We start from the raw sequence: 15,302 nt of genomic DNA on the forward strand, positions 1-15,302 counted from the left end.
GTTACATGACAAAACTGTGCCCTCCCTCCCTCTTATTCTTTCTCTTCCTTTTATCTGTTTATGAGACTATAGCTCATACTGGCCTTCAACGTATCATCTGTCTCCTGGGAAGTATGGATCATCAATTCCAGTAAATGATATATCTTTTATTTTTCTATCATTTTTGATATTATCATAGAACTACATCATTTCTCCCTTTCCTTTCTTCCCTCAAAACCCTCCTATATGTACAATTGTGTTCTCTTTTGAATCTATAGCATTTTTTTCATTAATTATTGTTACATACATATATGTATAATACATATATATTTTTGAATATATAAATACAACCTTCTCATTCTGCATAATGTTAATAGGTGGTATGGTTCCAGTGCTGACATTTGGAATTGGATACCCAATTGGTATGCTTTTCCCTGAGGAAGTCTATTTTTCCCACTCTCAACATTCCTGAGTTGCCTGTATTCTTTGTGTAAGCTTGAGGCTTCATGGAATTCTCCTGCCTGTAAGCCCCCGCCTTTTCTGTGGATACCCACACCCGATCCAGGTGCGCGCTTTCCCGAACTCGGGCCCACGAGAATGGACGATTGTCCTGAGGGTTTAAACAGACACACACAAAAGAGACCTTGCTCACTTACCAAAGAGTAAATGGCCACTTTATTAAACTCAAGTCGGGTATTTATACCAGTGGGCAAGGGGGTTCAAAAGGGCAAGGCCTCCTCCCATCAGGAGCAGGAGAAGGAGATTACAGGTGCCCGGTGCCTCAGCAGAATCAGCTGGGGGAGGCAGGCGTATGGGGCCCACTGCTAGAACCTTGATTACAGGTGGAATCACCATAACAAAAGAGAGCCAAATTCTTCCTAAGCTATCCCCTCAAGCCAGTGCTAGTGCAGAATCTCCAGGGAGACAGAGGTCAAACGGCCCTGAGAATCGCCAGGAAGAAGGGAAAAAGACCTTGGTACCTACACCTGCCCACTTTACTAAGTCTCTTATTGCCTTTGTTCAGCTCATGGTAATTGTGTTGGTGAGGATTTATGGGTGTAGCTTCTGACATTCCTAGGAATCACAGTCTCACAGCAAACACCCTGGCCCTCTGCTTTTATACTCTTTCCACTCTTCTGTAATGCTCCCTGAGGAGAAGTGATGAACCAGCTTGTCTCCCTTCTTAGACTTGAATGCCATCATATAGTAAAGACAAAGTAGGTTCATTCTTGTTTATGACTGAGTGTCTGTTTCACCAAGATTGGGCTATGCCATACCTGTAACCTTAACTACAAATGGTTCTGTACTGCCTGTTCCAGGAAATGGCAGCCCTACCTTTGTTTCAAAAGGCATTATAATTATCTCTTTGTGACACCCTTGTTATGGCCAACTATTTATGTTCTCCAATAATCCTGCTGATTTGCCTGTTAAACCCCACATATAAAAACCCCCTCATGACAGCATAGTTTTCATTAATGTTCATTCTTCAGCTCTCTTGTATCTTATTTATATTCCCAAAGCATGGGATTACTGCTATTTTAGTAACTTAGTTCTCATTAAAATTGGTTTTTACATAATAGAATTTGCTTCATGATATATTGCATTTTAAGATGTAAGACACTTATGTAACTTGCCAACACAGTTAGAATGTAAACCCTTAGGTCTGAAGATAACACTTTAAGGTAGTCAGTGGATTGGGTGCAAAAATTCACCCTGAGAAAAATTAGAGTATTTTTGCATTGGCAGAGTTTTGATATCCCAGGGTGACAAAAATTGAAAATATTTGAAATTCTTAAATGAGATGAACTAGTGCAAATCTAAAATCCCTAAAGCCCTCCCAACCCTTACACCCTGGTTTAATTAAGCTGAATCATCAAAAGTAATGAGTAGGAATGCCAAAAAGATTTATAAACTTTTATAATCATATTACTATTCAGATCTCCCAATCCCATATTGTACTGAGGTGTATTGGCAGTATATACTTGTTAGAGGAGATAGAATCATTCTTATGGCAACTGGTTGATGTTTTATGCTTCAGTGGATGGCCACATACCCATACATATATACATATATCAGTGGCAGTAATGAAATTTAATGAATATATATATGAGAAAACGAGGTTGGGATGGGTTTTGATAGAGAAATATGTAGGAGCTGGAGTTAGAAATAGGACAATAGCTATGATAATATTTCATTTTATCCTCATATGAAATTCTAAAAATAAGGAAATATAGTCAAATTTTTGTCACTTTTAGCTTTAGGAGAGAATAGTTTTTCCTTAGGAGAACAGGTGAAAATCATGATATGTGCTATAGAAACCTCACTCTCATGTAGATAACATGTCTGATGTGCTTTTGCCTGCTCAGTACACAGAAACTGCTTTCCAGATGGAAGTGGGTTTACTTAATGGTTTAGAAAGCCTGGCCTCTCCATCCAGAGCTGCCTGATTTCTACAGGGGAGTTTCGTGACTGCCGTCTTTTCTGTCTTAAGGAGGACTATGATGGCCAACACTGAGGATCCTTTTACTTCTGAAGAAATAAGAATGACTGCTTGTCATAAATTCTAACCAGAATACCTTGTCGTGCTATGTATTCTTTATGTTTCATTAATCTGGAGATCAATCAATAGTTCTTTAGCTATTTTTCTTTAGCAAAATTGTTGAATTTTTTTTAAAATTGATTTTATTGCACTATACATTTTTTGTGATCCCCTCTCTGCCTCTCCCCTCCCCTTCTCTAACAAAATGTGGTTGAATCCCCAAAGCTCAGTGTTAGGTCTGAAGCCATCCAAACATCTGTCTTGAAACTGTGTTCTTATCAACACAGGAATCCACGGGAATATGATGGAGTTATAAATTTCTCCTTTTGTTAAACTTATTTGCTGGGAGTATTAAAAATGACTATCTTATTGAAAGGTTTTATTTGAAATTTAAAGTGTCTAAACCTCCAGTCTGAAAGTATTTGCTACTCTATGTTTACTAAGCCTTGAAGAAATTTAAGAGTGCATTTGAAATGTATTAGGCATAGACATCTTTAACAGAAAGGAAAATGCCCAGAAGTTGAGAAGCATACTTTGTAATAAAGTGAAATAAAGATATTTCCTTATAGTATTATGACTAAATAATGAGTTTTTATAATGACTATGGAGAACTAAAAAATTCTGGAAAGGAGGAAATGTGTTTATAGTAATAGAGAGGCCTCTTAGACACATGGAAGGAATAAGCCAAGTATAAATACTTTTAAGACACACTTTTCTATTTTATATAAATAGGGGGATATACTAAAATTTAATTATATAGTATAATTATGTTGCATATATACTAAAAGAAAATTTTTAATTAAAATAATCCTTTTGTTTATGTATCATATTGCATTAATTGCCTTGGGGGTCATACCACATGCCTAAATTTTGTTTTCTTAATTAATCCATGTCAACTTTGTAGAATTCACTCTTTCCTTACTATGCATTGACTATCTTCAGCATGAAGGTTCGTAACTTTATGGCTTCATTTTATATTCCAGGAAGAAAATGTTCACTGTAAGGATTTGACTTAATGCAACTTGATTGAACATGAGATATTGACTTTTAAACCTAATGGATTAGTTTAGAAATATTCTCCCAATAAGTTAGTGAGCATTCTAAGATTTCTGATGTCAATAAAAAGAACTTTAATATATGAATTGTGAAATGTTTCTGCCATCTTCAAATAAGATGCTCTGTCTGGTAATAGACCTCATTCCTCAATATTATATTTGAGATAATGGTTTTTATCAGAAAATTTCCATACTTTGATTTATAGTAAAATGAAGAGTTGAATTGTTGCCATATGGTGTCTTAAACAAATTCTTATTATTTTCCTTGTTTTACTTTAAAATGAACATAGGTTATGATGAATACCTAATGTTACACTTTTCAATCTGTTATATAGAATACAAATCAAAATGTCAATCAACAGTTTTGTCCAAGACATTTTTCTAATGCTATGAAAATACTGATTAGAGGTAAGATAGAGTCTTATTTCATGATCTTCTTTTATGCTGTGTGTGACTAGTCCAGTAAGACAAGCTCTCTATTTAATCACAGTAGACATGTGAACAGCTTGCCTCTCAGTGTTAAACACAAAGTTTTCATAATATTTAACATAAGAACATAACCAACACTCACCACAATCTGTTACTCTCTTTCTATAAATCATTATAGCACTGACACATTTTTATGCAGCAGCTATCATATTGAGCAGAGAAAACTGAATCCTGGACTTGCAAAGCTATGCTTTATCATTTTTTTCTCTATAAATATGGTCATTTATATTCCCTTATAAGAAAAGGCTAGTTAATGTTTCTTTCATAGGAAACTGTCTCAAATAGAAGTAATACATTTTAAAACATCAACAAATAACTTTGTTTTTAGAATAAGAGAAAAACAACTTGGTAGATGTTAGGGAAATACTGCAATAGAACACAAAGTCATGAAAAGAAAATGCTTATATCTTTACTCAGAATAATTTCTCTATGTCACAAACAGCAATTAGTCTCATCACACGATAAAAAGGTCTGATGGTTAGTTCCATCATGATAAGTTTTAGGAAATTAAAAACAGAAGGCATAAAAATCTAAGTAATATGTCCTAAAACTGTCAGTGGATCACACAGCAGCCATTAGCAACAATTTTTTTTATGCTAAAGTTTAACCACTTTATAGTTGGTAAGATTTTCTGGAGTAGGCATGTTTCCCCTTCTTGTTTGGGTCTTAAGCCCATTAGAGAGCTATTGATTACCACCATTAACTGCATCATTCAGGAACAAGACAAGTCCATCTACTCTCTATATATTTATTCAATATATATTTGAAGTGTTAGTTAGAGAAATAAGACAGCTGAAAAAGATGGAAGGGATACAAATTGAAAAGGAAGAAGTCTATATATATATATATATATATATATATGTATATATATATATGATAGTATACAAAGATGACTAGAAATTCCACCAGGGAATTTAAATAAATACCTTCAGCAAGGTAGCTGGATACAAAATTAACTAAAAGTATTAGTAGCCCCTCTATATGAAAACGACAAATGTATTGAGAAAGAAATCAGGGAAACAACACTTTTTATAATAGCCAGAATAACTGTAATCAAACAAGTGAAAGACGTATAATAACAAGTTCAAGTCTTTAAAGAAGAAGTTGAAGAAGACATATGAAGATAGGATGATCTCCCATGGTCTTGGACAGTAAGATGAACATAGTAAAGTAAGTATCCTATCCAGAGTGATATACAGATTCAGTGCAATCCTCATCGAAATCCTAACAGACCCTGAAAGAACAATTCTCAACTTGGTATGAATAAACAAAATAAAACAAAATCCAGGATAGTTGTTTTAGTCCTGAACAATAAGAACTACTAGAGGTATCATCAGCCCACATTTCAATACTATACTATAGTTAGCATTATTGTATTACAGTTACTACAGAACTGTAGTAATGAAAACAACATGGCATTGACTTAGAAACAGGCATGTTGATCAACAAAATTGAGTCAAAGACCCAGACATAAATCCACACACCTAAAATGATTTGATTTTTGATAAAGAATCCAGAAATTTGCACTGGAAAAAGATGACATCTTCAACAAATGGTGCTGGACAAACTGAATGTCTACATGTAGAAGAATGCAAATAGACATTTATATATCAAACTGCAATAAACTCAAGTCCAAGTGGGTAAAAGTCAACATAAAACCAGATACATATTATCTGATAGAAGAGAAAGTGGGGGAATAGTCTTGAACTCATTGGTACAGGAGACAACTTTCTGAACGGTTGTCTGAGGTTTCTGTCTTACCTGGTTTCTGTTCTCCCACCAGGTCTCACAGTCATTTAGCCCCAAAGAAAATCACACAGAGGTCTACATAAGTTATAAACTGATTGACCCATTAGCTCAGGCTTCTTATCAACTCTTATAACTTATATTAGCCCATTATTCTAGTATATGTTAGCCAAATGGCTTGTTACCTTTTCCAGCAGAGCAGGTCACATCTACCTTCTTTGGTGTCTGGACAAGACTGGGGAGGAATGGGCTTTCTCCTTTCCAGAATTTTCCTGTTCTCATTGCCCTGCCTCTACTTCCTGTCTGGTTGTTCTGCCTATACTTCTTGCCTGGCTACTGGTCAATCAGTTTTTATGTAATTTGACAGAATACAGAATTGTCCTACACCTCTTCCCCCTCTTTTTTTTAAACAAAGGAAAATGTTCATAGTCCATTTTTGGGAATGTGGGCATAGTATTTTAGGCTACTTCCTGCTGGTTGGGGGCACTGATAATTTATGGGGATCTAAAGAAACCTTAGAATTATGATAAAGTTCTGACTGGAGTTATCCTGTGAGTCTTGATCATCTCAGGCAGCAGTCTTGAATCTGTTCTGGATGTAGAACTCTGTCATCTGGGCCATCTGTTCCTACTGGAGATTTCTCAGGTGGTCTTCCTTGATCAAACCTGATTTTTCTTAACTCAGAATGAATCCACAGCTTCTCATTTCCTCTGGAAACAAAAGCAAAATCTCTTCTCCAAAGTAATATATCTTTTGGCTTCAATTTTGAAGTCAAAGTATTTTTAAATACCTGTCTTGGATTAATTCAGCAGCATTCAAATATCTTTTAGCAGCTGTTGTTCCTTCCTCAGCATTCAAACAATTCAAAGAGAGAATAATGACATACAGTATCCAGATTCTCTGTGTATTTTCCATCTTTATGTGGCTTTATTTTAATCTCTATTTCTTTTATTTTTACTTTCACTTTTTGAGTCAGGTTCTCTGTATATCTTTGGCTGTCCTGGAGCTCCCTATGTAGACCAGGCTATCTTTGAACTCACAGAGATCCACCTGCTTCTGCCTCCCAAGCTTTGGGATTAAAGGCGTGTGCCATCACTGCCTGGCTTTATCTGTATGCTGCACTGGAACTAAAGTTACAGACAGTTGTGAGTCACCATGTGGGTGCTGGAAATTGAACACAGGTCCTCTGGAAGGGCAGTCAGTGCTTTTAACCACTGAGCCATCTCTCCAGCTCTTATGTATGTTATTGTGTTATTTTTGATTTTTTTGACTGAGAAGGAGCTAAGTACAGAAAGATATCTTATTATATGGGCTGCTAAGCTAAACCAGCATGTATATTATAAAGGTATTATGACTTCAGAATTTGGGTCTAAGGATATTATGCTTTAGAAAAGAGGTTCTTCTTTTGTTTTCACAGAAGATGAGATTCTTTTGTTTTCACAGAAGATGAGAACCTGTGGATTGACTTCAGGTGAATATGATTTGATAGACCACGCCCTCCTGAAAGGTCGCTGTGAACACCCTCACAAACCGACTTTGCTCAACTTCTGACTGAGATGAACCTATCATAAAAGATACACCACGAAAGACCTGATTAACTGTGCCCCCACACAGCATGAAGCAGTTTGGAGAGAAAAAAACTACACCCATATTCTTCCCAAATATTGTTTGTAAATGTTCTTTTACATTTAAAGGGTGATATGATATAGGTATGAATAATTTACACTGGTATGGATCTTGCTTTATTGATACAAATTTAAGGTCAATTTTGTTATGTGTATATATGTATTTCTGGTCTTGATTAAGGTATTGTGATTGTATAACTCATTTAAAGATGTAATGTATAATTAAAATTATAGGTTAATAGACAATCTCTATAATAGTCAAGTTTGTAGTCTTGTTAGTTAGATTTTCTAGATGTGCACAGTTATATTTCAGATAGGCATTCTTCATATCTTTCAAAAACTACAGAATATGACATTCAAATTATTTTAATAACTTAGGACTTTTCATGATAATGAGACACATCTGCCCCTTCCTAAAGAAGATGGGCATCGAAGAGGCTCATTATGGAGTTGGTTAGCCATTTGGGCAAGAAACTGTTCTTTCCTGGACTGTTGCATAAACTGGGCATGAAGAACCCACAGAGAAATGACTGCTGAACTTGCCAAAAGGTGAGATGATTCTTCGGGGTCATAAAAGAGTCTGTGAGACATTCTGCAGGATACAGAAGAAAGTGACTGAACTGTCTTTGAAATTTCCTGCTTCATGGAAAAGTCTGCCGGATACTATGGGCCTGTAGGGTGAATTGGATGCCCCAATTGTACAGAAGAACATTGGGTAAATGTCCAGGCAGCGAGATGTCTCTGTCAATTCTAGAGTTTTGGAAGTTACTTACAATGCACTTCTTGTTTACTTAGGTAATATATCCTTCTGGAGTCTTTGATGGAGTCGAAGAATTTATAGTCATAGTTTTCCTTAGTTATGATAAAAGATAAAGTAGATATAAATATGGTAACTGTAGTTTTTGTTTGACAACTGTTTTGCTATATGTAAGTTTAGTATGTTAAAATTAAAACCTTCCTTTTTGTTTAAACAGAAAAGGAAAAATGGTGTAGAGTTTCCTTCTGTTTGTGTGTTGCTTTCATAAGATAATGAATAAGGAAACTGCCTTGGCCTAGTTGATAGGGCAGAACTTAAATAGGTAGAGAAGTCAGGACCACGAGGGGTTGGTCCACCCACTGAGACAGTATGCCTGAGCTAATGGAATCTCACCAACTCCAGCTGGACTGGGAATGAATGAGCATGTGATCAAACTGATCCTTCTGAATGTGGTTGACAGTTGGAGCAGACTTAGGGGCCAATGACAATGGCAGTGGTATTTGTCTCTACTGTATGTACTGTGTTTTTGGGATCCTATTCTCTTTGGATGCATACCATGCTCAGCCTGGATGTAGCGGGGAGGGCCTTGGGATTTCCACAGGGCAGGGTGCCTTGCCTCTCTTAGGATTGGAGGGAGTGGGGGGAGATATGTGGGGGATATGGGAGGGAAGTGGGAGGAAAGGAGAAAGTGGGAATTTTGATTGGTATTATTTTTTTTGAAAGTAATTTTATTAAATTATAAAAGTTTCCATTTCCGCCCCTCTTCCCAACACCCTCCCACTCCCCCCACTCCCTCTCCTCCTCCCTCTTCATCCCTTAGGGCAGTCAGGATTTCCTGCCCTGTGGGAAGTACAAGTTCCTCCCCCCTCCCTCCAGGTCCAGGAAGGTGAGTATCCAAACAGACTGGATCCCCAAAATCCAGTATATGCAGAGGAAACAAGTTCCAGTGTCATAGTCAATGGCTTTTCAGAAAGACTTCGGGCCAGCCACATTCAGAGAATCCGGCCAAATTCCAAGAATCTGGTTAGATCATGTGCTCGTTCAGTCCCAGTCCAACTGGCTTTGGTAAACTCTCATTAGATCCGTCCCCTTGTATCAGTGGGTGATAGCATCCCTCGCAGTCCTTATTTCCTGTTTCATTTTCTTTGTCCTTCTGCTCCTCATTTGGACCTTGGGGGGCTCAGTCCGGTGCTCCAATGTGGGTCTCTGTCTGTATCGCCATCCTTCGCCAGATGAAGGATCTATGGTGATAAGCAAAATATTCATCAGTATGGTTATGGGCCAAGGCCGGTTCAGGCACCCTCTCCTCTGTCCAGAGAACAATCTGGGGATCTCTCCTTGGACCTGGGATCCCATATATAATCAAGTCTCCTGTAAACCCTAAAATGACTCCCTTAGTTGAAATATATTCTTCCCTGATCCCATATTCATCCTTCCTCCCTCCCCCTCATCCCGGTCCACCGAGCTTTCCCCATTCCTCCCCTACTCCCTTCTCTCTAACCCTCTCCCCTTCCAACAACCCCCCCCATGCACCGAGGTTACCTGGGACTCTTGTCTATTTTCTACCTCCTGGCGGATAGCTAAATAATCTTCATCAGGTTCATCTTCTTATTTAGCTTCTCTAGGATCACGAATAATAGGCTCAAAGACATTTAATTATGGTTAGAATCCACTTATGAGTGAATACATACCATATTCCTCTTTTTGGGTCTGGCTTACCTCACTCAGTAAAGCGTTTTCTATGTCCATCCATTTGCATGCAAAATTCAAGATGCCATTTTTTTTTTTTTTTACCGCTGAGTAAAACTCTAATGTGTATATGTTCCACACCTTTTTTAACCATTCTTCTATTGAGGGGCACCTAGGCTGTTTCCAGGTTCTGGCTATAATGGATTAAAGACATCAACATTAATCCGTCCACTTTGAACCTGATAGAAGAGAAAGTGGGAAGTAGTCTACAAGATATAGGCACAGGAGGCCTCTTCCTAAGTAGGACCCCAGTAGCACAGACAATAAGAGAAACAATGAAAAAATGGGATCTACTGAAACTGAGAAGCTTCTGTAAAGCAAAGGACACTGTCAGTAAGACAAAAAGGCTGCCTTCTGACTGGGAGAAGATCTTCACCAACCCCTCATCAGACAAAGGTCTGATCTCCAAAATATACAAAGAACTCAAGAAACTAGACACTAAAACTCTAATTAACCCAATTAAAAAATTAAAACTGAACTGAACAGAGAATTCACAACAGATGAACTTCGAATGGCCAGAACACACTTAAGGTCATGCTCAACCTCCTTAGCGATCAGGGAAATGCAAATCAAAACCACTTTGAGATACCATCTTACACCTGTCAGAATAGCTGAAGTCAAAAACACCAATGATAGCCTATGCTGGAGAGGATGTGGGGTAAGGGGAACACTCATCCATTGTTGGTGGGAATGCAATCTTGTGCAACCACTGTGGAAATCAGTGTGGCGGTTTCTCAGGAAACTGGGAGTCAACCTCCCTCAGGACCCAGCAATTCCACTCTTGGGAATATACCCTAGAGATTGATATTATTTTTAATGTAATAAAAAACAACTGATTTCTAATTGGACTTAAGACACACTCAGCAAGAAGTAAATCATGCCTGGTTTTGGAATCACAGCTAACTACATAGGGCTAGTGAAGTTTGGATCTAAGAGGAGAACCTATAATCATCATTTTGTTAAACCAGCTCACTCCTTAAGTCTTCATCTCTCACTAATGAAATTCCTTTTTTTTTTTTCAGAAGGAAGCCTTTAAAGAAAATCACAACCAATCATAACACAGAGTTAAAAGCTCAGCCCTAGTGGCTACATCTACAATAATACATAATGTCCAACTAACCTTGTGTAAGAGTAGCTGGAAAAAGGGAAAGAGCCAGAGGACAGGGCATTTCTGTGAGACTGTGCATCCCCGTGACGTCATAAGTTATACCCATAAAGTTCTACCAACACAACTGCCTTGACCATGAACTGAACGAGAACAGTATCAATAGGCATGCCAACATGGAAGGCGACCAGAAAGACTCTCAGGAAACTAAGGAATGGTGAAAAGGGGAGAAATAGTCCTTTCCAGGGAAGATTGTATCAAATAGTTATCCAATATTGAGTGATTAACCCTGAAAACATAATATGAATGACATTATATAGACTGGGCACGTTATATTTAGGAATATATATATATTTAGTATATATATGAATTTAGCATACATATATGCATCTAACAGCAATGAATGAAAAGGGAGCAAGCAGAGATGTATGTAAATGTTTGAATGAAGTAAAAGAAATGGAAAAATGATGTAATTATGGTATAGTCTCAAAAATAATAAATAAATGAAAATAAATAATACAAGTTTGGGTCAATGAACTTGGATTTAAGGCACAAAAGTAATACTAAACACCTACAGGCATCTGACTTTTGGTAAAGGAGGCAGAAATACACACTAGAGAAAATACAGTATCTTCACCAAATAGCAGTGGTCAAATTGAACATATGTATATTGAAGAATGAAAACAGATCCATATCTATCACCCTGCATAAAACTCAACTCCAAAAGGATCAAGGCCCACAGCATAAGAAAAAATTCCCTGAACCTGATAGCAGAGAAAGTGGGTAATAGTATTGACCTAATTGGCACAGAAAAATACTTTCTAAACAGGACTTACATGGTGTAGACATTAAGACTAAAAGCAAATAAACAGGACTTCATGAACCTGGCAAGTTTCTGTTCAGCAAAGGACAACATCATATGGACTAAGGGGCAAGTACAGAAAAGGAAGAGAGTCTTACCAATTATAAATCTTGTAGAAGGTTAGCATCTGGAATATTAAAAAAGTAACAAAACTGAGCCTCAGGAAAATAACCCAATTAAAAAAAATGAGGCATAAAAAAAAAAAAGAAATTCAAGACCAAAAAAAAAAAATGAGGCATAGAACTAAACATAGAATCCTCAAAAGATGAAGCATAAATGGCTGAGAAACACTTAGAAAACTGCTCAACACTCTTGGCCATCAGGGAAATGCAGACCAAAACTACTTTGAGGTTTCCTTGTACACCAGTCAAATGGCCAAAATCAAGAAAACAAATGACAGTACATGTTGGAAGGATTCCAGGAAAGGGTGAAATTTATTGCTGGTAGAAATGCAGACTGGTACAATCACTATGGAAATCCATGTGCAATTCCTTAGGAACATGGGAATAGATCTACCACATTATTCAGCTGTATCACGCAGGAACATACCTACAACACTAAAGATCCTGCTATAAAGTTGCTCACTCAGCCGTGTTTATTGCTGCGCTATTCATAATGGCCAGAAATCGAAAACAACATTTACATCCATCAGCTGACAAATGAATAATGAAAACAGACACTTACAGAGAAGAATGCTACCCAGAGAAATGAAATTGTAAAAATTTCAAGTAAATGTCTGGAGTTAGAAATCTCATCCTGAATGAGGTATCCCAGGTCTTAACGCATGTTTTCTCTTATGTGCGGATGTTAGTTTGTAAGCTTTCAGTGTTTGCTAAGGTCTAAACAACCACAGCGGTTAGGTACCTAATAGAGGATGAGGATGGAGGAAATGGGTTTCTCACCGAAGAGGAAATAGAATATATTGTTACGGAGTGATGAGTGGGAAACTAGAATCGGAGGACTAAACGGGGAAGAAATGATGAGAGACAAGTGGAGGAGAGAACGTGAGGAGCGGCAACTCACACTGAAGGCCATTTGAAAAACCAGTATGGAAACTGACTACCACGGAACCCTTGTTTAAAAAGAGTATGTATGTATGTATGTATGTATGTATGTATGTATATATGTATGTATGTATGTGTGTCTGTGTATGTATGTGTGTCTGTGTCTGTCTGTATGCATGCATGTGTCTGTGTGTGTATGTATGCATGAATGTACGTGTCTGCATGCATGCATGCATGTATGTATGTATGTATGTATGTGTGTATTATACATGTATGGAAGGAATCTAAAGGGAAGACATTGCTCAAACTAGACATCTTATACTATCAAGTAAAACCTCAAATGTCAGGAAACAGTTACATCTCACTGAATCATTGGCCAAAAGGTCCCACTGAATCCTCTAACCATCTCAGGTTCTTGCCAAGTTTGCTCTCCACAACCAAAGGGAAAGACCCTATTACTGAGGACAGCACTTACTTGTGCCTTCAAACACAGAGATGTCGAGCCGGTGCCTCACTCGAAGTTTCATCACTACCAAATAGCATTTACGGTGCTAGAAGGTATTCTGCAAACTACCAGAGAAAGGTTATTGTCATTATCACCCAGCTGCAAACCCCGGACCTGAGGGAAGTGTGGTGACTGCTGACTGTATGGTCGCGACTGCTTCTGTGGGCAGCTGGGATTGGAGAAGAAGTCAGCTAGGGGAAGAGGCTGAGTGGGGCTTTAGGAAAGAGCTAAGGGAGGCGGGGTCCATATGGAGTTGGAGGTGAGTGGGGAAAAAAGTATCCTGCGCGTGGATTTCAGTAAGGCCAAGAACTGACAGAAAAAAGGGATACGGAGACCCGGAGTCTGAACCAAGAACTTGGGACTCCAGTGAATGAAGCTGAGGCGGGAAAACGGGCACCTGTAAGCAGGTTGTTACCTGGCTGAGATTGAGAAGGGAGAGATGGTAACTGGGGGGGGGGGGGCGGGCAGAAAGGTCAGGGTGATTCACCTATCCAAATCACTTCCTAGTGTGTGATCGTGCGGGTGGGGACGGGTGCCAGGTAGGAAATGTGTCTAGGCATTAGCTGCTGATAGGAAACAATGTGATGGGTTGGTTGGAAGTGAGGACCAAGACAGTCAGTCCACAGGAAGAAGAAAAGCTGGATCCACTCTGAGAGTTGGGGTAACCTCCCTTCCATACTGCCATGGAGGTAGAGAGGGAGGACAGGACAAGCAAACATGTCCTTGCTGGGGTGGCTGCTGTAATGGAAAACAAGTGAAAGTCATATTCGTGAGTCCCAGCTTGGTTGTGACCACTGGGATCCCAGATGCTGTTTTTAGGTAGCTGCAATTGTTACAAAGGAATGAGAGGAAGTACGGTAAGTGGAATCCGCCATGAGGTTCGGTGGCTTTTTGGGGGACTGGAGAAAGTGTTGGGAGGAGAGGCACCTGTGAGCAGAATGCGTTCAGGGGTGTGGGTGAGATTAGAGAGATTATGTTGGAGGACAGGAAGGGTAGTGGAAATCACTTATCTGAATCCAGGTCTGGTGAGGCTCCTGGGGATTCCAGGTTTCTAGATATCGGTGGCTGACATGAGGAAAGGAAAGAAGCTAGATAGAGGGTACAGAGAGGGCCCACGGGGAGGAAGAATGCTGGGTCTGCTGCGAGGTTTGGTGGAGTACCCTGGAAATGGAGGTAAGGTTGGAGGACAGGCTTCTGGAAGTGATCTGCTGCAGTGCTGAGGATGAAACTGGAGAAATTGTAATGGAAGACAGGACGGAGAGTAAATAGTACCTACCTGTTTTCCAGCCAGGCATGGCCACTGGTTTTCAGGTAATAGCATTTCAGGAAATGGAGGTGGGAGGACAGGCCCCTGCTAGCAGGTTGCTACATGGCTGGGGATGAGATCTAGGTGTGTGTGTGTGTGTGTGTGTGTGTGTGTGTGTGTGTGTGTGTGTGTGTGTGTGACTGGTCTTTTTCTTGCTTGGTTGATTTCTATTTTTGTGGAGTTTTTTTTTTTGTGGCTTTGTTCTTGTTTTGGGAGAGAGAACTCATAATTATGTTTCTGCTCGTAGACAAGCGCCACTCTGAGTCTTGATCACAGTAGCCCTTTGTAGCTATGGCTGGTGAATGCGAAAACAAACGGCTGTTCAAGGTTCTGGAATAAGTGACTGTTGAGTGCATAGCCCTAAGCTAGGCTTCTGTAGCAACTTCTCCAAGGTGCAGGAAGCTCTGTGGGAAGTGGGGTAGGAATAATGTAAGCGTAATTTGATGTGAATTGCTATCCTAGACACGGCATATCAGATGTAATAACAGTTCTGCAAGCTTGTACTGGATCTGAACAAGAGTCATTGTGGGAGGCCTAATGGGATTTTCTTTGTCACAAGGACAGCTATTTAGAAGTTTATT

The sequence above is a fragment of the Myodes glareolus genome, chromosome 1 (assembly GCF_982192425.1).
Source record: "Myodes glareolus chromosome 1, mMyoGla1.1, whole genome shotgun sequence".
In the NCBI taxonomy this organism is placed as follows: Eukaryota; Metazoa; Chordata; class Mammalia; order Rodentia; family Cricetidae; genus Myodes; species Myodes glareolus.